Here is a 27,935-nt window from a genome sequence, read left to right as displayed (position 1 = left end):
TCTCAACTATATATTATACATAACTATTATTATCAAATACTGACACCAAATAGTAGATTAAATGAGGAAAAAAACACCATCTTCTGAATGAGGCTTTTGTAAGACTTATTTCTCTTTGTCTGTGCTACACGTCACCAGTGCAACACAGTTTAAAAAAGTAATAAAAATAATCACAAAATATTTTAAATGTTTAGTCTGTTGATTCAGTTCAATATTATTTCAAATACTTGATCAAAGCAGTTCTAGTTGCTCATGTCCATTTTAGACTCAATTTGAACACTTGTATTCATTTCCACTGTTCTTGGTGATATGGGGATGAAATAATGCCTTTGATTCTTTTTTTTTTTTTTTTGATTCTTTTTAATTAGTAACTAATTTTACTTATCAAACTTTGACCAGCTAAGTTTATCATCTATTGATTCTTTTTTGACTCTATGATTCTTTCTATATTTTTTAATCTAATTCTGAAAGGAAGAGCTTTCTTTTTTCTTTCTTTATTCATTCATACATTCATTCATTTGTTCATGTCAGTAGGAATTTAGACTATTATCTACTAGCCAGTGGTTGCCCCTTCAGACTGGCTTCTTTGTCCTTTACATATGTCCCAGTCATCTTTTGAACTCTTTCTTACTTTGGTACAGCAAAATAATCCAGGATCAATGTGTATTTTCCTTGCCCCAGACCTGAAATCAACTTTTTCACTAAGAAACCTAGATCCATTTAGTAAGAAAATACATTCTCTTGTTTCAATTTTAATTTTTTAAATTTATTTGCTGTCAATCTCTATGTCTCAAAAAAATTGGAAGTAAAAGGAAATATTGACAACAAATTTTCCATTTTTAAATTTACAATTACATATAGAGTAAGATCATGAACAATTACAATAACCAAATGTAAGTTTGCTTTCTGTTGGATATATGTAAAATATTATTTTAATTATCACAAAATTCTGCTGAAAGTAATGTTTTGAAAATATGTTAATTCCTTCAATATAAAGAGCTCAACTATAATAATTGTGCACATTCTTCATATTAAGCATATACTATTTTAGACAAGATAATTAGGCTTTCCAGGCACAGCTCAGATTTGGTTCTGCAGGTAAGCAAACCTAGAGGAAGCATCTTCAGTTTCCTTTACACGTTTTTCAATTAACACTTACCCTTTGGTTCAGCTTGCTTCTCCCCAAGGTAATGCCACAGGCAGCTAAATGATGAACTTGTTTTCCCCAACTCCCTCAAAAGCACTGAACTATTTTAATTGTTGATCCACGTGGAGAGATGATTGATGTGAAAAAGAAACTAGGGTTGCTCACTATCGCACTTTATAAAATTCCCTTCCATTTATCATTCACTATATGAAAGCCCTCAAGATTAGTTTTGTTTAAAGATTATTTGCATTTAAATTGTGAGGATATTGTAGAGTATTTGTATTTGTGACTGAGGTTAAAAGCTAAAGTCATCAGTGGTTTAATCTTTTTTAAAACAATATTCCCTAAAGCAACCCAAAGCATTGAACATGCTACAATATCTTGTGGAAATTTCTTCAGCTGAGGGATACTGTGGAGTCAACAATGTAAAAGAGAAAAAAAATGTCTTTATTTTCTACTATGTTGGAGCCAAAAATATATCCCAGTCGAATAGTAGTCTTTGATATGAGCTACTCTATACAAACAAAAATGAAGCTTTTTGTTTTCTGGAATTGTATAAGCCAATTTTTTCTCAAGTGTCATGCAGAGTTAATTGATTTCCAGTAACCTAAATTATGTTGTTACCTTACAGTTCAATTTAAAATAGTTAAGCAGAGAAATTTAGAAATGCTAGAATGAAAACATTAGACATAAAATAGACTAATGTAACATCATAGCAGTTCTAAATAGATTGTACACAATTCAGGTTATAGCTGTGAGTGTAAAACACAATTATCTATATTCTTCCATTCATTTCAGAGAGTTCATGGGACCATTCTCATCAAGTAAACAATCACACTTTTGAGTTTTACCAGTAAAGATACCTTACTGGAATAACTCTCAAAAAGTCTTTCATTTTAAAAGGTTTAAGACACTTATTAAATAGCCTATATATAATACTTCAAAAAGGACCATTTTTATGTTAATAGTTTTTAAAAAATCTAATAAATGAAAGAATCTTGTTTTATATGTTTAAAAGGTTTAGCAAACAAGACTATTTGGTTAAGGCCTAAATAGGCCTGAAGACTGTGTATAGCTAAAGTGAATTTGCTGAAGGAGTAAAATGTTATTTACTCTGCCTGGTTCATGCTGACCTATCCATCTTTATGTAAAACATATCTAAAATTGAATGATTTGATTTTACAATCATCTATTTGGTTTATCATGTTTGGTAGAATCTACTTAAGAATTATGTACTATACTATATATGGTATACTAATTATTAAGGGTGAACCTGAAGGTTCTGTTTTTCCTTTTTGTCTTGAAGCAGACCTATGGAAAGGATCCGTATAATTAAAACAAAGCAAAAAGAAACATTTTCTCATTTCTGTATGTTTGTTAAATATAGTAAGCAAAATATTATGAAAATTAAGCAGTTCTCCACATCAGTTTATGTTCATGGTGTTCATGGTTACACATTCATTAAAACTTTATCAAGTATTCACTCATAGCTTTAAAAATATACATGTATATAATCTGTCAGGACAACGATACATAAAGGATTTTAAACAAAATTCTAAAACAAATATTTGTAGTTTGTACACTATACGCACTCTTCCTTGACTTGAGACTGAGGTACAGAACAAATGAAATAATATAAATAAAAAATATTTTGGAAAATATAAAAGGAAGTCAAAATGGCACATAAGAGGTAATATTATTCTTTGTTGGCCACAGTTCTCACAAGAATTCATTACATTCCTGATGTTCCTAGATGTCAGGTAAAACCATTTTTAGGAACACTGTACATTTAAATCTTTCAGCAGCCCCTCTCCTTCATTCAGATATACACATCATGTATTTAATCCTCTGATATTAATTAGATGTTTATTCATTTCAAGTAGCCTTTAGTAGACCCAAGATGGTGAATAAAGGGGTGCTGGATCGTGGGTCCTGGAGCTAGTAACAGTGGAACATCATTTTAGAATAAGGAGGCTTCTAAACACTCTACAAATTAACTCTTTGTGTAATTACGTCCTCTCCATTTTCATAGAGTGTTGACCCAAATATATCCTTGGAACAAAATTAAAATTATTACCAGAGGTGAGTCTTAAAAGCCAAATATACTAAGAGGAGTGAGATTTTGAATTTCAATATATTATAGCAGATTGTAGTGTTCTAGGAATACTGTTCTCGAGTGCTGCTTTGTTCCAGAGGTAGAAACTAACTTTTTGTCTTTGCCTCTGTGTTATCTTGGCACTAGTGTATTTTCCTGGTGGTGGTGATTTCCTTGTTCTTGGTATATAAGTTATTTCTTTTATATTCTGGGCATTTTGAATATTATGTTATGAGACTCTGTATTTTTTTAAAATCTTCTGTTTTATCAGAACTCCTATGACACCATGTCTGTAGGGGAAGGAGGCAGTGCCTCATTACTACCACCTGGGGTTACAGTAGATGTTTGGCTCCTTGACACCCCAAAAGGAGAGGTTGTCTCGTTACAGCTAGCGGGGTGGAATTCAAGCTCCCCATTAGACTCTGCTGACATTGTTATGTAAGTCTTTATGACAGACTGTAAGGATCTAAATTTGAGGAGTCTCTTTTGAGAATGGAAATCAAGGGATAGTTGTAAGAACACTGAAGGGTTCAAAGAACACTGTCGAGTGTAGGGGAAGAGGCATCAAAGATGGTATTCAGATTCATGTTTTATGAATCAGAGAATAGTGATACTACATCAAAAAATACAAAATCTATCTTGTTTCCTTTAATATTTAGCACAACTCTTTTCAGCAATAATATTTAACTTTAATAATGTTTACCCAATTTTAAAGCACTTGAAAGTTTTCATTTATTCAAATTATTTATTAGGTTTTCTTTGTTATGACCAGTGCAGGTATATCTGCATTGGTATTTCTGATTACATGTTCTATACATGCTCCACAATAATCTATACAAATCTGGAAAAATTATTTACTAAAAACCCAGTTTTGGACGTATCACCCTCAGTTTCAAATACCATCAATACCTCATCACCTTGTATTTGTATGGATTACACAATTTTGTTATTTAATACATCATATGACTACATTTTTTTTTAGTTTAGCCACTTAATAACTTTTAGGTAAATTTCATATTCTCAATCATATTTTTGGTCAGAAAATTTTCTCAGTTCAGTGTCTTTAATTGGATTCTATTCACCCCTGAAATCTTTTCACCGTTACCTATTCCCTTTGAAATTTTACTTGTTGAAACTGGTTTGGGATAGGACATTAAATAAACTTAAATCCTCACTTTCCTCCATGAATCAAAATAAATTTTAGATTTAATAATTCTTTTTTAAATTAAAATATGGGAAAAATATTCCCAGATATAAAACTGAAATATAGACAGGTAAATTTGAATTCATATAATATTAGTTACATCTAAAATAATAATAAACACAATGAAAGGACAAAATCAAACTTGTAAAAATTTGCTTCAAATATAGCAACAGAGAGTTAATTTTTTTTTTTTAATTTATTTATTTTATTTATGGCTGTGCTGGGTCCCCGTTTCTGTGCGAGGGCTTTCTCTAGTTGTGGCAAGCGGGGGCCACTCTTCATCGCGGTGTGCGGGCCTCTCACTATCACGGCCTCTCCCGTCGCGGAGCACAGGCTCCAGACGCGCAGGCTCAGTAATTGTGGCTCACGGGCCCAGTTGCTCCGCGGCATGTGGGATCCTCCCAGACCAGGGCTCGAACCCGTGTCCCCTGCATTGGCAGGCAGACTCTCAACCACTGCGCCACCAGGGAAGCCCCCAGAGAGTTAATATTTTTAAAAACATTTGCCAATAATAAAATAGAAATAACCTATTTAAAATTGGGAAGAAGATATGGCTAGATAATTTTAAAGCATTTCTTTTAGAGATAATACATTTATTTAAAAATCTTTACCATAACTAAAAGTCTATTGAATTCTTTATTTGGAATTGTCTTTAGATTCATCCAAGCATTATTTTAAATATCATAATATTAATACTTACCCTTTGGTAGTGGATTTGATTTTATGAAACCACCCAAGAAGCGTGACCCTGGAAATAGACAAGAATGTCATATATTTTCAGTAGGATAGGCTGTCACTGAGATAGTCACATGCAACAGCATGTTAAGTTAGTAGAGAGGAAAAATATCACGGACATTTAGCTCATCCTGTGGAGGGGTGAGGGAGAAGTAATTATCAAGAGGAAGTAAAGTTTGAGCTGAATCTTCAAAAATTAGTTTGAAGTAATTGACTAGACAAAAAGTTGAAACAGAGTTCTTGGCAGAAGGAATAGCATGGGAAAACATAGGAAGGCTTCAAAGGTGATACAATTTTGAAAGAGTCATATGTAGTTTATCCTGGCTGTAAAAGGTATGTGGCAGAAACATAAAGAGGCAAGGAAGTCAGATTATAAAGGGCTTAGGGATGCAACTTTACCTTATAACCAATGAGGAGCAGATGACAGATTTTAAGTAGGGGCCTATCTGCATTTTAAGGCAATTTGGAGGATGTATTGGAAAAGTGTATGAAAGTAAGCTTGGTTGCCATTAATCAAGTTTCTTATAGTTGGTCACTATCTCCCCAATATGTTTGTACACAATTTGATGTCAAACCCTCTTCCTAGATTCTTTGTTGTAGCTATATCGTCTTAATAAGAACTCCTTTATAAAACCTATGCATATTGGATTATGGTTAGATCACATAGAAAAATCTCCAGGAATTTTAAAATTTAAAACGAAAGTTTTATTTAGAAAATGGAGATATAGTATGCTTTCCAAATATATGTGAATATTAAGAAAATTTCCTTTTTAAGTTCATATCAGCCTAGTCACTGACTAATATTTGGAATGAGAAATTTTAAAGACCATTTGAAATTTTTTCCAATGGTTATAGCATAAATATATGTCTATTTCCTTAAGGATATTGCATAATTATTTATTCATTATTACAACAGAAAACTATTACACATAGAAGTGAAAAGTGTACATAAGTCCCTAAAAGTGTTACCATTATTTTAAAGAGATTAGACATTAAATATTTTTCTGCATTTTCTCAAAAATATCTAAGAATGAAAAAAGTGATGCTTTGCTAATGTTTCAGTCTCTGAATAGAGTGACAGAAAAACTGAGTGGCTCTTTTTTCTTACTTTTAAACTGTTTCAGATGCATTAGGGTTTATCCAAATGGTATATTCCACTTATATCGCTCCAAATATTGGTAAATGTTACACCATTAAGAACCTTTTAGTGAAATTAAAACTCTCTGATTTCTTCAAGAGACTCTAAAAAAAATCACTTCAACAATTATAGTAAACATATGATTGTTGCAAAATCTTTGGGAACATATTTCAACTTTTAACACAAACTTAAGTCACCATATATATATTCAATTTCCTCCTCTTATAATAATAATTCTTAGATCTTAGGAATTGCAAAGAGGATAGATTTGGAATATTAGAGATTTAGTTATTTGCTCATTTATTTAATTCTTTCTTCATTCATATTAAATTTTTTCAGGTATTTCTACACATTACAAATACTCTCTCAAGCAATGATATTGCAAAGTAATAACAAAAATCTTCCTCCAAAAATCATTTCCACCAACTATTTTTCACCAGTATTTCCCCTGCAAAGCCTTTCTCTATATATATAAAAGATAAAGTATGAAAATGTAGTTATGGATGAGTAGAGGAATGACCAGTTTCCCTGAGCACATGCTCCAATTATCTTAGATAATATGATGCTGGAAGTTCGTAGCTTAGCACTTGGCAATAAAGAAAGAGAATAATGAGCATAACAGAATGAACAAACTGAAGAAGAACAACTGGTTACATGTTACCACTCATTTAACTGTATATATTTTTGGAACGATTTACAGTTTGGTTCAAGTATAAATCTCTAGTTTCTCATCACAAAGAACTACAGAAGCTCAGCTGATTTTAACTGTGAGAATAGTTTATTTTCTGGTATGGTCTGAAATCCTTTACTTCCATGTTTTAATGAAATCTTTATATCATTGTTTTATATCATTGCTGTCTTTCAATCAGTAAATTATTTAACAAATAATAACTAGATCCTTAAGTGTTCTACATGATGACCCTGTGATTGTTAAGACTATATATATATAATGTGTGTGTGTGTGTGTATGTGTAAGAGAGAATGAGAGAGACCGAGAGAGAGAGACAGAGAAAAGAAAAAGAGGAAGAGGAAGGAGAAGAAGCGGAAGGAGGAGGGTAGGAGGAAAGAGGAAGAGAAAGAGAAGGAAGAAGAAACAAGTCAATCAGACACCCAGATAAAAGATACAAATCATCAGCCAACCCCAGATGATGTGTATGCTCATCATCTTGTTTGTATGTTCCCTCCTCTACGATCCAACACCTCAGATTCCATCCTTAACCTCACACCACAGGCAGTTGGAACAGATCCTGGGGAAAAGGAGTTGTGGCAGATTGATTGCATGAATGGCCACTTTTCCACACCATCCTGTATCTATGCCCTTGGGTAATGCCCTCCCACGCTGACTCTACACTTGACTTTGTGTCAGTGCAACAGTACCAAACTTGACTCAAATGGAGGCTTGAAAAGGTGCTTTTGCACTTTTACTTTTCCTCTTGGAACACTGAAGACTAGCCTGCTGGAAGGATGTGAGAGGAATGTGGGGGGAGCAGAGTCATCTACTGAGACCTTCTGAAACTGGGCAGCACTCAGCCAACCCACCAACTGAGACGCACAAGCAAGCTTCGCCCAGATGAGCAGAACTGCTCAGCCAACACATACACTAGTGAGAAATAATAAACGGTGGGTTAAGCCATTATATTTTGCAGTGCTTCATTACCAATAATAGCTAACTCAAGTAGGAATGATCGTTGAAGTGTCAAATAAAGTGCTAATTTCCATGGACTCAGCCACTGGATCTCCAGACTCAGAGGTGGTACCCAAGCACTTCCAGTCATTCTGGGTGATGGGTATTAATGACACTGCTCTGCCGGTGCGGTAGCTGTTGACCTTCCAAAAACTCTCTGTAGCAGCAGCATTTGACTTGTCAAAAAAAAAAAAAAAAAATATATATATATATATATAGGCAAAGGAGGAGACAAGGTAGAAGTGACCAGAAAAAACAATTAGATTCTCTAAATACAGATTTTTTTGTAGATTTAATTTTGAAGTGTAAAATATTTACACAATTATAAATCTAAATTAAATTTTAAAGGTTCAATTCATAAAAATCAGAGGCAACCTGAAATAAGTGAAACTTCGTTAGGTCCCTATTTCAATGAATTTTAAAAACAGAATTTGACTGCACATACTTACAGATGAAAAAATAAATATAAAAATCTTAAAATATGTTCAGCCATTTGTCATTATATAGTAATAGTGTTGAGGTATGTTTTATTATTATTTTTATTCTAAAACTGTTATGTGTGTAGTTTCTGATAAATCAAATGGGTTATATATTTGTGTTATTTAGAACTGGGATTTTGAGGTTTAAGAAAGGAGATATGCATGTAAGATTCATATACAGTCATCCCTGGTATCAGTAGGGGGATTAATTACATTAAGCCCTGAATATACCAAAATCTGCAGACCCTCAAGTCCCATAGTCAGCCCATATCACGGGTTCCGTGTCCTGCATACAACCAACCAGGGGTGGAGAGTTCCATCAGTGGCTGGTTGAATCTGAGTATGAAAAACCCAAGAATATGGAGGGTGACTGTATATTTATTGAAAACAACCCATATATAACTGGACCTCCACATTTCAAACCTGTGTTGTTCAAGGGTCCATCACAGTTAAGGAAAAAACTCACATAACTTAAAAGCAGAATTAAATGTGTTAGTATACATTCATGATGCATTTTTTTTTAATGTTTCTTTGTCTCTATCCTCTGAAAATGTCTAAAAACGATGACAAACTCAGAATCCCTGGATACCCATACAATCAAAACTGCGATTTTTAAATACTGTTTCTCATTAAGAGGACCCAGAGCTCTAAGGAAAATGGCTAGTTCCAGGTCTGAAACAAAAGGTACGAGACTGACAGATCTTGCCAATGCACAAAACAAGGAAGCTATCAAAGTCTACTGACACGTGAATGAACTCAGAAGCTAAATTGAAGAAGTTCCCAAACTTTAAAAAAAGAAAAAAAAAGAATTTGGGCATTTATAAGATTAATAACTGTGATGAATCAAAACCTCATACATGATTAAATCCATGAGATTATAATGACACTTAAAAACAACAAACTCTTGGTCAACTTTGTGGTATGGTAGGAAACTAGACTAGTTTTTATTGTTGCATAATGAATTACTACAAACTTAGTGACTTAAAACAACACATTTATTATCTCATAGTTTCTGTGAATAGGGAGTCTAAGCCCAGCTTAAATGGATCCTTTGCTCAAGGAATGGTTGTATAAATCTGTAATCAAACTGTCTGCCAGGATTTGTTCCCATTTGGCACTTCAGTAGGGAAGAATTTGTTAACAAACTCATTTAGCTTGTTTGCAGAATCCAGTGTGCCTCTAGAACTTCATTTCCTGTGGCTAGGGGACTGAGGGTCCTTCTTTTTGGTGGCTATGAGTTGGAATCTCCTCTCAGATCTTAGAAGCTGCCAGAAGTCCTTGCCCGTGGGCATCTCCAGCATGGCTGCCTACTTCATCTTGCCTGCAAAGAGCATCTCTAACTCCAGTCTGCTCAGGTGACATCTTAAATAACATAACTTAATCTTGGCAGTGACATCCTTTGTCATATCCTTTTTGTTGGAAGCAAATCACAGGTCCCATTCCCATTCAAAGTGAAATGATTACACAAGGGAGTGAAAACCAGGAATGGAGGAATCACTGGGTGGGAACATTTTAGCGTCTGTTTGCCATAGAAAGTACTCAATATTTTACAAATTGATAAAAGGAAAGAAACAATCATTTACCTCACCTTTCTCATGTGAATGATATTCCAGAGTAGAAAAATAGCTGATGAATGAAAAATTGATCTTTATAAAGAACATAATAAAGAAGGATTGCTGGATTTAGAATAGTACCATTTTGCAATTGCTAATAAAATGATAATCCAGGCAATGAACACGAATGCCTGCTAATATGATATTATTTGCCTTTTGATGGAAGTACACAACACCACATAGGAAGTTTTATTTTCCTAAAATGGTGTGTAAATGTGATGAAATTTTTATGTTTAACTACAAATTTATTGAAAATACAGAAGATCATTTCAGGCAGTCATATTCTCCAAAGCAAAGCAATATTTTTAACAAATGAAAAAAAAAGAACACAAAAAGGAAGTAAGTGTAAAAAGAGACTTAACATATATGTGAACCATTTTTAATGTATGGATTTTATTTGATTCCTCATTCAAACGTAATAACTAAAAAAGCAGGGGGGGAAACCATGGAAATTTTATTACTTGTTAAATATGTACTAATACAGAGAATTGCTAATTATTTTTAGTTGTAAAATGTTACTGCTTTTAATTTTTAAAGAGTTTTTATCTTTCAATTTACATACTAAATATTCATTAATTAAATGGCAATGCTGAAATGCATCAAAATAATTGTTTGGGGAAAATTGGAAACGGGTATAGATAAATAATAATGGGTCATGGGTTAATAAGTAGTAAATAATTAAGGGGAATATGATGATTTATTTTACTACTTTGTATGTGTTAAAATTTTTCCATAATATAATGTTTTTAAATGAATCAAAAGATTAAATATCATACTGATGTGAAACCCCCAGTTATCCATTTGCAAAACAAACAAAATAAAAATTGACTTGCAAAAATATTTAAGATTCAGACATTGAATTTACTCATTTTCTTTATTTATAAAAAGTTTACTAAATATGTTTTACTCAGATATATTAAATGACTGTTAAATTATACCACTTATAATTTAATTTTACCATATTTAAAATGATATATTTAAACAGAATAAAATCTTTCCATTTACCACAGCCTGGATGAATCCTGAGGGCATTATGCTATGTGAAATGAATCAGACAGAAAAAGGCAAATACCATATGATCTCACTTATATGTGGAATCTAAAATACAAAAATGAAACTAAACAAAAATAAGCTAATAAATACAGAGAACAGATTCGTGATGGTAGGTCTGAGTGATAAACATGAAACCCCTCATCTTTTCCCTATGCGTTTTAAAATATAATACTTTGCATTGTTTTTTCATATATTACTTAAATATGCACATATTAACCTCCATTGAAGAGTTAAATGACATATTTAACTTTTTAGAAGTTTGAAGTAACCTAATTTTTTTGATAATACTTACAGGGCTAATTATTTCTGAATGGTTAAGGAGATAATATGTGACAGTGACTTGTTAAGATTTTAATCGATAATATCTCATTGAATCCTTAAAATAAATTTATAAAATATTAAGCGTAATCATCACACTTCTAAAATTGAGAAAAATAAACTTTTGAAAAATTTTGAAATACTTAGTACTTTGTACAAGTATCTTAAGTTTAAGCTAAAAAATCAAAAAAATATTTTTTGAGTGAAAATGTATTTCTTAGCCTCTATACAATAATTTCTAATTAAAACATACTATGTAATGCAACATTTTTTTTTAAAAACCTAGAAGAGTTTCTGCCTTTCTTGATAATACTCCTGACTATTTATAGAGGGCGTTGTTTATTATAGTGACGCGAAGGTTCCAAACTAGTGGTTTAGAAGATATATACCAACATGGAAAGATCCACAACCCATATGCTTCTCTAAAAAGGAATGCTCTTTGAGATTTCCTCAAGGTGTTAAGTCTCCTGCCCTTTTGATGACTATGTACATCCAAGAGTCAGGAAATAAAATTTACCAAGCTTCTTTAAATCAGATTGGTCTAACTTTTTTAATATCACCCTTGAAATCCAGAGATTAAACTAGCAAGTAGTTAACAACTGGAAGCCCTAATACAAACAGTAACTTATTGTGGTTAAAATTTAAACATTAAGAATAGAAAAAAGTATATGTAAACCTATGGGAAGATGGCAGTTTTACAGATGTTTTCTTAAAAATATATTCTCAATGTCCCTAAACTGAGTAAGCCTTAAATCGAGAATTTCATTAAAAATGAAAAATTGCCTAGAGGACAATATCTAGAGAGTACTATGCTTAGTGAAATAAGCCAGATAGAGAAAGGCAAACACTCTGTTATCACTTGTATGTGGAATCTAAAAATAAAGCAAACAAATGTATATACAAAACAGAAACAGACTCACAGATACAGAGAACAAGCTAGTGGTTGCCAGTGGGGAGAGGGAAGGGGGGAGGGGCAAAATAGGGGTATGGGATTAAGGGGTACGAACTACCATGTATAAAATAAATAAGCTACAAGGATCTATTGTACAGCACAGGGAATATAGGCACTATTTTGTAATAACTTTAAATAGAGTATAATCTATAAAAATATTGAATCACTATGTTGTACACCTGAAACTAATATAGTATTGCAAATCAACTATAGTGTGACAAAAAAATTTTTTTAATGAAAAATACCTAAAATGCTTATCTTTATACTAAGCACAATAGGATATTATTAAAGTGTTTTCAAGAATGACATGGTCAGATTTCTGATCATATTAAATATTTTCTTTACATCCAGACTGCTAGAAAACTTCTCCAGATTAAAAATGGACAATGTTAAAGAACTGATCCAGCAAAATAACAAATAATTATTATATACTTTGTAAATTTATTGTAAATAATAATAATAATGTAATTTTATTCATAGGGGGAGCAACACGAGATATAAGGAGACCAGTTAGAATGCTCTTGCAATGATCCAGGAGAGTAATTACAATAAGTTTTACTACCATGCAAAGAGAAATATGTATGACAGATAACTTAGTGGTAGAATCTGTAAGACATAAATGCATAAGATGTGAGTTGAAATAAAAAGAATATCATAGAAAAGTCTCAAGAGTTCTGAGGACTAGGTGAATGGCAGTGGTAGCAGACCCTGTCAGTTCTGACCTAGGCCCTTTTTCAGTGCCCTGGAGGACTATCATATGCCACTGTCTGATTCACTCTGTTCAATGGCTTCTCCCTGCACACCCCAAAACTGTGGAAAGTAAAACACCTATGTGCCCCAGACAGAAAGCACCAAAGGATTAACATCTTCACCCCATAAGAGCATCTGCCAACTGAAGACTCTTGTGAACTGATGAGAAAATATCTCAGCTCTCTCAGCCCCTCACCCTTGGAGCTAGATGAAGCATATAATTTGTACCATTTCCCAGAATTTCCCTATAGAGTAAGCTCCAGGAGCCAAAAGAGGCCCCTTTCCTTCCTTCTATCATTTCCCCACTCTCATCCTGTGGTTCCCAGCACTTCCCAAAGAAATGACTACTTCCTCTCAAATTCTGGTCTCAGGGAAATCCTTGGAGACTCTCAGACAACAGTGACCTTTACTAGACTAGAGATGACAGTAAAGCCTATCTATAGAAATAGTTACACTAATTTGAGAAGTAAATTGTTATATGCTTAACATGAGTAAAACAATCCACCAGAATTAAAGTTTGAATTTACAGTCAGTTGATTCAGAAAAAAAAATTATCAAACTGGCTTTGAGAATGTAGAAAATCTGTGGTTATGTTGAATAAATAATTACAAAAATACATATTTCCATAAAATATTGTTTTATATATATTTAATTATTAGATTAATAAATTCACCTGTAAGTAAACATACCTGGATCTAAATAACAGCCGTGGTATATTGTTATTTCATATCATAGAGAAATAATGTTATTGATAATTTACCCAATCTGCCAATCTGTTATAGCTCAAAAAATATAAATCATTTCACCAGTTCAGACATCTATATGGTTAAATCGAAAGCTCCATTCCAAAATACATGGGATTATTTTATAGTCAATTGTAAATGAAAAAATTCACTTAAAGTGAAATCCTTTCAAAGAGATAATTGTTGTTTTATAGATAATAAGCATATAGAGAAAAACCTCTTGTAAAATTTTCTAAACCAACCCATAGCTTTGGAAATTTTTTTTAGAAATAAAGGAAATATGTTGTTAAATTGCTCCATTAAAAGAATGATAAAGTAAACTGACAGATACAACATTTTTCCCACCTCAAAATTTCATAATTTCATGTTGCATACATACTATTTTGTATTTTTCTTTTTGATTTAACTCTATCCTGCATTTGATGGGAACTTTCTGAAATAGTCAAGTATAAAAGGGAAAATACAAATTGCCCCAATTTTGCATGTTTATTCTCCCAGAGAGCTCCAAGCAAGGTTATCTTGGAGTCATTCCTGGACATTTTGCTTTCAGGATTTGCAGCTATGTCTGATTCTAGTCTTTTTTTTTTTTTTTTTTTTCCTAAATGTCATTCTTAATTTGAATCACAACTCGATTGATACCTAACACACTGGGTCAGACACTGAACTATCTACAATGCATATTTTTTTTAATGTGCTTTTCATAAATGGACTTTCAGAAGAAAACTGGAAACTCTTCACCATTTGTGTTTGCTTGGATTCTATCCAGATGCAAAACTCTGAAATAGCCAGCCGAGTTGGGTGGGGCAATGACAATGTAGTCCTGTCCTAGGCCTGTCTATGGTGGCAGCACCTCTGTCAGTAGAACCCATATACAAGTCATGTACAATATTTTCAGAAACGGTCTTACCCTGCCTCGACTTGTAAATTCATGTATCTAAATTTCTTTTCAATTTGCTAAAAAACTATGTTTTATTTCTACATTTGTAAGCTTGAAGGTTATTCATTTTAGTATAATAAGTAGAAGGAAATAGAATTGAGGGTTTTTTCCTCCCCTCAATTTTTTTTTCTAATAGTATAAAAATACTCCTATGTATTAGATCTGTTGCCTTCAAGACTTTAATCATGAAAGTTTGATATAACAAAATGGTGTGTAAATTATAAAACAATGTTTTTAAAAAATGAACCATTATCCTTAAGACTACCCAAATTGTGAAGTATTGTGTAACTCCTGTGCACCACCATCACTCCCTCTACCCCCAGATACCAAAATCCAGTGAATATGCAGAGGGTTTACTATATCTCTGTTTTTTCTCCATTCATCTGCCCCTGAATGATCTCTGGCGGCCTCGGCCTGCAGAGGCTTGACGTAGAGTTTCAGTTCCCAGCCAGAGATTGAGGTCGGGATTTGGTGCGGTGAGAGCACCAAATCCTAGCCAATAGACCAGCGGTCAGTGACAAGGCCCTGGCCCTACGGCTTTTCAGAAAAAGAATTCCCACAAAGACGGAAAGTAGTGAAACAAGTAAAGTATTCATGAGGAAAAAAAAGTACATTATGCGTGGACAGACACATGGGTGGACTCAGAGAGAGTCGCGCCCTCGTGGCAGTTTAAATCACCTATATGGGGGCATTTCTTCTGGGTTTCCTTTGGCCAATCATTTTCATTTGCCTGGTTCAAAGTCTGTATCTGGTGTATCTTAGGATCCTCCCATGGGTGTGCGCACATCTCTTAGCCAAGATGGGTTTTACAGAAGAGGCCTGTGAGTAGTGAGCATCAGTTGCCCTCACTCCCCTTTTGACCTCCAAGGAGCCCTTCTGTGCATGTGTAGTCGGGGAGGTCTCCTGACTTCAAGAATGAGGAATATGTGGTCTCTTATCTTCTATCTGGGCAGGGCCCAGCCTCCTCTCTCAATTGTCCTGTTATTCTCGTCCAGGAGAACTCCAACCATTTGCCCCGGGGGCCCAGCTATCTCCTGCTTCATGAATATTAGGGAATTTTTATTTTTTTCTACCACAAATTTTATTACTATAAACATTCTTGAAAATATCTGCTGGAGTACATGTCTATATAGTAGAATACCATTTTTACAAATTTCAAACCAAACATTAAATATCTTTATAATGGCAAACTAATTTCCAAAATATTTTTGCCAACATAGATTCTGACTTGGTAGTTTCTAATTTATTATTTTTTTATCTGATGTGTGCAAAGCATATCGCATATTGGTTTAGTTTACATTTCTCTGATTATCTGCTTCTGCGAGTAATAGATATTTTAAAACCCAGCTTATTATTCTTCACTAATCACTTAACTAAACTGTGATTATCACATTCATCATCGTTGAACTTTTTTACCTAGCTAAAGCAAACTGCAACTAACTTACCTGGGTGATTCATAGCTTGGTGGTTTGTCCCCTGCCTTATACTTGCTCCTGGTTTCAGTTAATAATGGCTTTTGTTTCTGTTTGTGGGTCAGGGAGGCTTACAGCATCATTTCCCTTTATCTTCCCTGCTTTACCACATGCTTTACCCGTGTGTCTGTAATGCAAAAAACACCCGTCCTACCTAAATTACCATTCAAGTGTAAGACCTTTTTTATTTAACCCTGAGTGCATGACTGCTTCCTTTAATCCTACTCAATCTACCCTGAACAGGGAAATATCTAAAGGAGAAGTTATGGTCCCAAGCTTCAAACGCTATTTCTCTGTGTACTTGGAAATGGTTTCAAAATTGATGTTCACTGAAGTTTTAGATCAAAAACTGAGCATAGATAAAGCCAAGGTCATGACTAGTCAGCTTACAATTACTTCTGTAAAAGCTTACCTAGGGAGAGTAGCCCTGCTGTGCTTCGTATCTCAAATGATGAATTATCATGAGACGCCGAATTCAAGTATTACAGAATATGGGCCCATGATCTGGCCAAAAAAGAATTCAGTCATGACCTCACTAATTAAGCCAGTGAAGTGATATGACAGATGGGTCAGACTGGTTTAAAGGGTGTCTAGAACTCAAATAGTAACTGGGTTCAGGTGAGCATGCACAGAGCAACACGACAGATTAGAGGAATCGTTTATGCATTTTAAAATAAAAAGTCAAAACTGCTGGCATGGGCTCTCTAGAAAGTTCTCAGCAATTATGCTGCTTGACACTAGAATATTTTCCTCTTTTTTAGACACTTGACGAGCACTCATTTGCCTCCCAGTCCACGGTTTCCAATGCTTGCAAAGCAGATGCAGTAATGTATGAATTTATATTATCTGTGGTTAGAGAGAAAATATTTTTCTCTGACGCCTTCTCTAATATGCAAAGGACCAACAAATAATCACCAGAAATTGCTAGTGATTTTCTGCATATAGTGTATTTTACCTTTTACCTTTTCTGTATTATAGTGTATTTCTTGAGTTTTAATTCACTTATATGAATATCTACATAAACATATATGCAAATTCATCCCAAATTTATGCCCAAGTTTTAATGAGATGACAAAGGATCGCATGTCCCAAGATTTCAAATAAATGACGAAAAATCTGAAAGTGAAATTAAGAAAACACTCCCGTTTACCATTGCAACAAAAAGAATAAGATATCTAGGAATAAACCTACCTAAGGAGACAAAAGACCTGTATGCAGAAAATTATAAGACACTGATGAAAGAAATTAAAGATGATACAAATAGATGGAGAGATATACCATGTTCCTGGATTGGAAGAATCAACATTGTGAAAATGACTCTACTACCCAAAGCAATCTACAGATTCAATGCAATCCCTATCAAACTACCACTGGCATTTTTCACAGAACTAGAACAAAAAATTTCACAATTTGTATGGAAACACAAAAGACCCCGAATAGCCAAAGCAATCTTGAGAACGAAAAATGGAGCTGGGGGAATCAGGCTCCCTGACTTCAGACTATACTACAAAGCTTCAGTAATCAAGACAGTTTGGTACTGGCACAAAAACAGAAATATAGATCAATGGAACAGGATAGAAAGCCCAGAGATAAACCCACACACATATGGTCACCTTATCTTTGATAAAGGAGGCAAGCATATACAGTGGAGAAAAGACAGCCTCTTCAATAAGTGGTGCTGGGAAAATTGGACAGGTACATGTAAAAGTATGAAATTAGAACACTCCCTGACACCATGCACAAAAATAAACTCCAAATGGATTAAAGACCTAAGTGTAAGGCCAGACACTATCAAACTCTTAGAGGAAAACATAGGCAGAACACTCTATGACATACATCACAGCAAGATTCTTTTTGACCCAGCTCCCAGAGAAATGGAAATAAGAACACAAATAAACAAATGGGACCTAATGAAACTTAAAAGCTTTTGCACAGCAAAGGAAACCATAAACAAGACCAAAAGACAACCCTTAGAATGGGAGAAAATATTTGCAAATGAAGCAACTGACAAAGGATTAATCTCCAAGATTTACAAGCAGCTCATGCAGCTCAATAACAAAAAAACGAACAACCCAATCCAAAAATGGGCAGAAGACCTAAATAGACATTTCTCCAAAGAAGATATACAGATGGCCTACAGACACATGAAAGAATGCTCAACATCATTAATCATTAGAGAAATGCAAATCAAAACTACAATGAGATATCATCTCACACCGGTCAGAATGGCCATCATCAAAAAATCTAGAAACAATAAATGCTGGAGAGGGTGTGGAGGAAAGGGAACACTCTTGCACTGTTGGTGGGAATGTAAATTGATACAGCCACTATGGAGAACAGTATGGAGGTTCCTTAAAAAACTACAAATAGAACTACCATACGACCCAGCAATCCCACTACTGGGCATATACCCTGAGAAAACCATAGGTCAAAAAGTGTCATGTACCACAATGTTCATTGCAGCTCTATTTACAATAGCCAGGACCTGGAAGCAACCTAAATGTCCATCGACAGATGAATGGATAAAGAAGATGTGGCACATATATACAATGGAATATTACTCAGCCATAAAAAGAAATGAAATGGAGGTATTTGTAATGAGGTGGATGGAGTTAGAGTCTGTCATACAGAGTGAAGTAAGTCAGAAAGAGAAAAACAAATACAGTATGCTAACACATATATACGGAATCTAAGGAAAAAAAAAAAAAAAAAAAAGGCCATGAAGAACCTAGTGGCAAGACGGGAATAAAGACACAGACCTACTAGAGAATGGACTTGAGGATATGGGGAGGGGGTGGGGTGAGATGTGACAGGGTAAGAGAGTGTCATGGACATATATACACTACCAAATGTAAAATAGATAGCTAGTGGGAAGCAGCCGCATAGCACAGGGAGATCAGCTCGGTGCTTTGTGACCACCTAGAGGGGTGGGATGGGGAGGGTGGGAGGGAGGGAGTTGCAAGAGGGAAGAGAAATGGGAACATATTGTATATGTATAACTGATTCACTTTGTTATAAAGCAGAAGCTAACACACTATTGTAAGGCAATTATACTTCAGTAAAGATGTTAAAAAAAAAAAAAAAAAGATTTCAAATAAATATAATTTGTGGAAATAGGAAGGGAAATTAGGATACTAGCATACAATTACTTTTTAGTTATTGCATTATTTCGTATTTCAGCATCCCCATGCAGAGGAAAAAAAAATTTATTTTTTTTAAAAGACCACATTGTATCAGTTTTCATTATTCTTTACCACATTTTTTCCTCACAGCATATCTGACAGCTACCTAAGCTGTGTGTTCTTTGACTCATTGTGAAAACTTATCCAGCACATATTTGTCTGATCTATGAACTGTGAAAAATCACTTCTGACTTTTTTAACCCAGGTTTGAGATATGGATCAAGCAGGGACAAGATATAGGCAAGCCCATAAATAGAGCAGTGCAAAACTTAAGGAGCAGAACGAAGATGAAAAAATGATCAAATCAAAGTTGTCTAACTTTCATTTTGTTCTCCTATATCAAATGTCCTCATATTGAAGTAAGAGAAAACATGAGTGTAAAATATGAACAAGACAGGTGTAAGGGTGATGTTACTGAAGCAAGTTAATTTACCTAACAGAATGGCCTAACCATGTTCTGGATGTTGAGAAATAATATAATTTTGTGATTTTCTTTATAAACCCACCCTTTACCTACTCGGTAGGAGTAAATGAGACGTAAGAAAGGCTGGATTCTAGCCCTCACATTACGTGAGTCCAGAAATGAGGTGATAAGGATAGAGCCACTTTGAAAAGTATAAAATGACCACCAAATATTTACCAGTTTTAGATTGTTTCTTCAGTTTCAGAATAAATATATTAGCCAACATAGCAATGCTTTGATGAGTTAACCACGATTTTTCCTAAAATGTGAATGTAATCAAGGCCTTTACCACGTCAGCATGCCTGCCCTCAGAGACCCCATTGCTTCTAGGACGCATTCCAGACTCACCAGCACGTTGGACAACATCCTTGATGAGGTGACTCCTGTGCCTTTCTCCATCCTCAGGGCTCACCATTCTGCAACTGATTTAGAATTTATCTCCCGGCCTTTTGGGTTATTTAATAATGCTAAGAGATGCTAGAATATCTCAGTGCATTTGCCAAATGATTCTAGTCCTATCATGAGTACGTGTGCCCTTTTTATGCTCACCTCATATACTACCTTCTTGATGGAACTTTCCTGACTATGCAGATAGCATTTCCTTTTTCATCACATGAGTCTTTATTTCTTTTGTTCGTATTGTTGCATGAAAAATATGATATTTTACCCTTGATTTGTTACTGTGTCTGCTTCTTTTCACTAGGGTAAGCCCTTAAGGACAGAGTGTGTTTCAGAAGATTTTCTATTCCTAATCCCCAGGGCAGCCCCTGACATAAAAATGTTTATGAAATGGACTGAGTATATATCACCATAAGTAGTACTCTCTTTTCTTTCATAAGATGACATTATAGCTACTCTTCAACATAATAAATAGAAGAGAAAGTGACTATGTAAATAAAACTTACCTGCAAAATAAATAAAAATGCTCTGTTGGAATGAAATGAAAATTTAGAGTGCCTGATACCTTTAAGAAAGTTTTATTAAGGAATATAAGTGATGTTCACATACACTCCGACTTCAAGGTGCTTAAAATCTAGCAAATTAGATAGCTATGCAATTCTCTGTAAACTAAAAACAAAAAAAACACAAAACTTTGTCATGCATGAACCTCTTTGGAAGTTAATGATAATAAGAATATTATCAGTTTAGAGACTTCAAATTAAAAGTATTTTTCTCTGTGACATTCAAGAAGAGATTTAAGGACCAAGTTGACTTTTGTTGCACACAATGTATTTCATGGGTACTGGGATACTTTGGGAATGTAGGGTAGGCTATCTCCTAGATTTCAAATGCTACAGTAGTATTTTGTACTTAATTTATTAAATATGTCAAGCTAGTGAAATTTTAGGACTACAAGAATTAGATGAATAGGAATACACACTTTAGAACAATTAAAACAGGCTGCTACAAAAAGAGGATTGTGACAACATGAGAAAAATGTCAGGAGGCAAAGTAAGGACACATGCATGACACCCATACTGAACTATGGCTGGAAACAAAGTAGTGACGACCTCCGTAGATGAGAAAAACAGGGGTCTTAACATGGACAGATGTAGATTTGAATGATCTGTCAGCCAAGTCATTCATAAAGAGCAAGGGAGGAATTAAAGATGAATCTGAGAATTTGACCCTGGATAACTGGAAGAATTATGGGCAAATAACAGACAAGAAATTAATCAGAAAGATGTCTTGAAATAAAATGATGTGAATATAGTAAGTAACCAAAGAATTGTTATATAAAGTATACTATAGTAAAAATACAATAGTAGTAGCTTCTCTTTACATTAGTACTGGGAAAAAAAAGTATTACTCATTTGAGACTCAAAGATCTATGTAATACATTAAAAATTACATTGTTATTACATGGTAGTCAACATTCAAATTCATGACACTGTAAACTTGCTACAAGCTTTTTTGTTTTTTAACTCACACATGTCCTGTCACTTAGTTTACTCACTTAACTGGTGGCATACTTAACAAAAGTATTGGGCAGCTGCTTTCAGCATAGACCAATAATTAAAATATTAATTCTCCTAAAACTGAAAACTTGCTTTTATGTTAGATAATAAACAAGCCCATTATTACAGCATTTGAGTCAGAGGACTAATTGAAACAAACAAGCAAAAAGGATAATGTTTTTCTCTGTTCTCTTTTAAACTCGTAAGTAGGGGAAAGATTTTACTTGATTTGATGGGTAGTATAGAGCCAACTTCAAGAGAAATAAAAGCATTAAAACTAGAACATGTTGCCATCCCACTCGCTATTTTATTTTGTCTATAGAACATCAACGAACCCAGTAGACTTTTTACACTAAATCGACTGAGCAGATTATTATCCTGTAACTGAAAAGATCGTTCAAGTGATTGCTTTTGCTAAAGTTTTATCCCCGCCTTGACGTCAGACAGGAAAACAGTAAGTAAAAACAAAAAATTGGTCTGCATATGTTTCCTATTTTTTATTTAAGAATAAAAATTGATGATAGTTTAGAGAAGAAACATCTTTCTTGTGGAAAAAAAAAATCACTGTGTCTAAGAGAGTTCCTAAAAGTAATTTTATTTCATGAGAAAAAAACATTTTTCTTGGTGATTCTTTTAGTAACCTAAATAATGATTCTTTCAGTCAAGACATTGCTCCTATAGATGTAAATTGTATTTCATCTATATGTTTAGGTGACTTGGTAAAAAATTCACAGTGTGAGAGAGACTTAATTGAATAACAATAAAGATTTAATTTTTCTTTTTACTTTGCTAGTACATTTTAAAAAATTTTGGAATACACATTTTCAAAATTTTCTACTGCAACAGACTGAAGGTAATAGGCCGTATCACATACTGGTCGATGGTCCTCAAGCTAGTCACGATGTTTAAAGGAAAAGCCAGCAAGAGCAGCCCCAAGCCAGTTGGCCCCCCTCCAGATAGAGGCATTGCCAGCCTGCCCTGAGGACCCCCGCCTGGGCCTGCCCCACCCTCCCCACTCCTCTTCCTCCCTCCTGATCTCACTGCCCGTCTTGACTCTGTGATGTGTCTTATTTGGTTTTTTTTGGTCGTTATGCATTTGGTTTTTTTTCATCACCAGAATCAGTGATCTCTTTGTATAGCACAAGTTATCTGCCTTAAAGGGGTTCTGGGTTGGGGAGTCCAGATAGCCTCCTTCTCATTTTCCCTGCGTCTGCCCTCCCTGTGCAGAAGAGCTGACATTAAACCAAAAACCGGAGGGAGCAGGGCCAGGACAGGGAGACTAGGAGCCTGTGATTCCTGCACTTGAAGCTGGCACTGTTCATCCTTCCAGGTCACTGAGCTAAGTCCTGGTACTCTGGCCTGGCCCTGGTGAAGACCTCAGCCCCTTTCAGAAGACCCTGGAGTTGGGATAAGGCTGTAGGGCCTCGTTAGGGTATCCTCGGACAGCTCTGTGGTTCTAGTGCTCTTGGGTGGGCCAGGACATGGCCACACAGCGTCCCACCTCCCCAGCTGGTCCCCTCTCAGTCCACACTTCGTCTTATCCTCAGTGGGGTGACAGGAGAGAAGGAGAGGGACTTGGCAATTTGAGCCCTTCAAGAAGGTTCAGAGGAATCCTCTAGCTTTGACCCCTGGCCACACCTTTACAGGCAGCTCAGAGGAAGGGTGCAGCTCCCCCTGACCCTTGCTGGGGCTTCAGAGGTAGAGGGGATCTAGGAGCCTTGATCCCAGATCTAGGAGGGGATTCAGCTCAGTCTAGTCCCACCTTTTGGGGAGGACGTTGAGAGCTACAGGATAGGAGGATGGGGACTTAAATGCTCATGGCAAAGAGAGGCAGCACCACTGTTAAGCCAGGAGCTGAGAAATAGGTTGCCTTTCTGATCCTAATCTGCTTGAAACCTGACTTTGCTTCCCCATTTGCCTTCACACCTTCCTTACACCATTCATTCATTCATTCTTCATTCATTCACTCAGTCATTCAACAGGTATTTATTGACAACCTATTATAAGCTTAAACGCCCCCCCCCACTTTGCCCTGACATGTGCCATGTCCAATGTCTCTCTAATTCATCATTCTATTTCCAAATCACTCAAAACCTTGAGCTTGGGAATTAGATTGCAGTCACCTGTGTTTTTTTATTATGGACTAGGGTTTTAGAGCCCTGATCCACCCTGTAGGTTAGCTGGGCCAGGCCTCTCAGTTCACAGGTGAGAAAACTGTGGTGACCCACAGGGATTAAGTGCCTTGTCCAAGGTCAGGGGTTAATCTGGAGTTGGAATATCCAGACTGTCACCCAGGTGTTCAGATGCCCTGCCCATGCCTCATCTCTGCTCTGGGCTGCCTCAGTGAGTGATGAAAACAAGGGAAGGGACAGAGAGGGACAGTCTCCTAGGTCAACCCTTGGGCAAGGCCCTGGGCCAGGATTCACCCTTCCCAGTGCCTCCGAGGCAGCATCAGCAGGGACCCCAGCATTGACCCCACCTGTATTCTGGAGTCCCTTCCCCTGCCCACTCAAGACTTAGATGCACTCATCCATTGAACATGTTTATTAACCACCTGTTATGGGCCAAGAGCTAAGAACCCAGTAGTGAAATGGACAGACTCATGGAATTTAGATTCTAGTGGGGAAGTCTGACGCAGGTGATGGAAGTTAGGAAAGAGGAGGATATGAGGTGACTGCATTTCAATCCTGGGGGCCTAGCTGGGCCCAAGACTGGGCAAGAGTCTTGGAGAAGCCTTTGCGAAACCTTAAGTGGAAAGGTGTGCGGGGGTGTTAGAGGTTGGAGCCAGTGTGAGCTCCCTGTGGCTCCTCTGACCCATGATCAAGGGCCCAAGGAGCTGAATTTACAGCAGCTGGAGGGAGTGGAGCAGGTAGTGGATGGGGAAATGGCCAGATTGGATTAATCCACTGGTCTCGGCCAGTTCAGAAACAAGATTATTTGTCCATAGGCTGATCTTCAGCCTAAGAAGTTACTTCAAATGCATAAGCCTAGTTGAAGTTTAAACCCCAGCAAAACATTCTTCCCTATAAATGTAAAAACTCACCCCCGCTCCCTCCCCTGCCTTTTTTTTTTTTTTTCCCCTGAAATCCTTAGATGAGCAACTGCCTGTCTCCACCCCTTCCCATGCCTCTCCTTTCTGGGACAAGCTGAGACCTTTGAGCAAGGTAGTGCCTTCCTTGACGACTCATCATAGTCAATATATCTGTACCTCACTCAGACAGGAGGACGGAACCACCCAGGCTTATTTCAATGGGTTATACACTTTACAAGACTGCAGGAAACCTGCTTAAGGGAGGAGAGCAAGTGGGTGTGTCCCCAGCTTCTAGAAAGGGCAGAAAAGAGTTCTCTCATTGGATGGGGAGTGTCCTGGGAAACCCCACCAGTTCCTTCATCATTTCTTGGAATTCAACTCCCAGAGGATCTCAAGAATGGTCTCTGGAAAGGGGATGGGAGGTCTGCATGTATTTCAGGCTGTGGCTGTTAGTTCTAGGACTCTTACTTCTCTGGCTAAGGGCTCAGCTTCTTAGAAGTTCAGCTTTCTTCTTTCTGAGAGACCAAATCTAACTAATGTAACCAGAAACTTGGGGACTGCCAAGTGTGGCTCTGTCCCTGCCATTCAAAAGGAAGGAGTGTGTCAGGCAAGTTCAAGTGGATGCAGTATATGTGTGCATGTGCATGCGAGTGTGTGTGGTACTGGATATCATCTCTAAAGACTGGAAATAAAACAAACTTAAAAAAAAAAAAGAAAACAAATTTGAACCATATAACCAAAGAAAGTTATATATGTTTCCTTTGGGTTTTCGTTACTCCTTTCCTAGTGCCTTATCCACAGTATTCATTCTTTTTTTTTTTTTAATTAATTAATTTATTTATTTATGGCTGTGTTGGGTCTTCGTTTCTGTGCGAGGGCTTTCTCTAGCTGTGGCAAGCGGGGGCCACTCTTCATCGCGGTGCACGGGCCTCTCACTATCGCGGCCTCTCTTGTTGCGGAGCACAGGCTCCAGACGCGCAGGCTCAGTAATCGTGGCTCACAGGCCCAGTTGCTCCGCGGCATGTGGGATCTTCCCAGACCAGGGCTGGAACCCATGTCCCCTGCTTTGGCAGGCAGATTCTCAACCACTGCGCCACCAGGGAAGCCCCACAGTATTCATTCTTAATGAAGAGACTGGTTGTTTAAATATTGTATATATCCACTTTCTATGTATTATGTATTATGTATTCTGTCTATAGAGTCAGCTTTCCCATTTAGAACATTTTGTTAATCCATAATCTTTGGAAAACCCAGTTTAAGCCCATTTTTCTTGTCATCTGGTTGATAACACAGGTTTTAAAAACATGTCCACAAATTATTTGCTACCTTCATCTTTAACAGCTGGACCCTAATTCTCCCTCTCTTAAGTATAGGAGGACTTAATGACTTGCTCTAACAATCAGAATTAAGCAGAAGTGATGGTGCACACTTTTGGAGACCAGGTTATAAATAAGCACTGTGGCTTCCGTCTTCATTGTTTCATCTCGTGCTCTCTTTTGAAGAAATCTCACTCTGGGGAAAGCCAAGAACCCGGAGCCACTGAGAGGGCCTTCAGTCTCACAACTCTCAAAACTGAGGCCTGCCAACAACCCTCAGAGTTGGCTTAGAAGCAGATCTTCAGCTATGGTCAAGTCTTGATGTAACTGCAGCTTGACTAGGAGCCAGAACTACCCTGATAAACCACTCCTACCTTCCTGCTCCTTTGAAACTGAAATCATGAACATCCCTTGTTTTAAGCTCTAAGTTTGGGGGTGATTTTTAAACAGCAATGGATAATGTAGAGGAGCAAAACTTGCCCCCCCAAAATGTCTCTTTGACCTGTGGATTATTTTGAGCTGAAAACAATCAAGACCTAAAAAAGTCAGGAAGAAACTCTGACATTCCCTCTATCTTCCTAAAAGTATGTAGACAGAAGACTCATTCCAGGAAGGGAGCTACTACCATAGATAATTACAGTATGAACTAGGTGTGTAGACAGGGAGGAACCTAGCAAAGTCCATTAAAATTCCTCCCTGGGTCCCATTGTCTCTTTCTGGCCCAGCAAACTTTTGTTTACCAAACATTTGCTTTTCCATCTCCATGTAAATTCCCTTCCTCCCCTTTGAAGTCCCAAACCGAGACCCCCAACATCCTCTTTTGTTTTTAACTGAAGATGGTATTTAAGGTGAGGCTTTGGGCCATTTTGGCAAGTTACACAGTTCTCCTGGGTCTCTCCCATGGATACTTCTTGTTAAATTTTGTCTTATTTTCTCCTGTTAATTTGCCTCATGTCAATTTAATTCTTAGGTCAACCAGAAGAACCTAGAAGTGTAGAGAAAAATTTCTTCCTCCCCGACAATAATCAATACAATCATATTGATGTTGATAAACACTTGTAGCAATTGTTATGACTACTCATATACTTACTAGCTCTTCCTGTTTTGGGTTTGTTTCCTACTTTTGCCAGAATTCACCTTTAAAAGAAAATAACATCGTATTCTATATCATGTTTTATTTTAGGTAGTATGTGATATTACATTATTATTATATACTTTTAATACATGTTATATTTTATACATTATAAATAATATATTGATTTTTTCATGTATTGGTGCTATGAGGTACTCATCCCTTTTGATGGACTCAACATATTCTATAACCTAAAGTTTCAATTTTCTTTTTGATGTCCAAATTATCACAATGTGGCCAAGAGAGAGTAGGCACTTTTGGCCTTTTAGCAATAATCCAGATATCTTTGACAGTTTCATTCTTCTGACTTGAAATCACTAAAACTTCCTAGCAAGAGAATGTTTTAAACACATTCTATTTTGGGGTGGAAGGGGGGATGCATATGTAGGATGATATGTATGCCTCAAAGTTGTATTGCTTGTTCCTCTAAGTTCATAATCCAGGTACTACCTGCCTCTTACTGTCTCTTAAGTCAAGTCTGTATAATTCAGCCTCCATAGAGACACTTCCCTGGCTCTCCTATGTAGAAGGGA

The sequence above is a fragment of the Balaenoptera borealis genome (genome assembly GCF_965194805.1).
Source record: "Balaenoptera borealis genome assembly, chromosome: 1".
Lineage (NCBI taxonomy): Eukaryota > Metazoa > Chordata > Mammalia > Artiodactyla > Balaenopteridae > Balaenoptera > Balaenoptera borealis.
The sequence above is the reverse complement of the archived record's forward strand: the minus strand, read 5'-3'. Positions refer to the sequence as shown.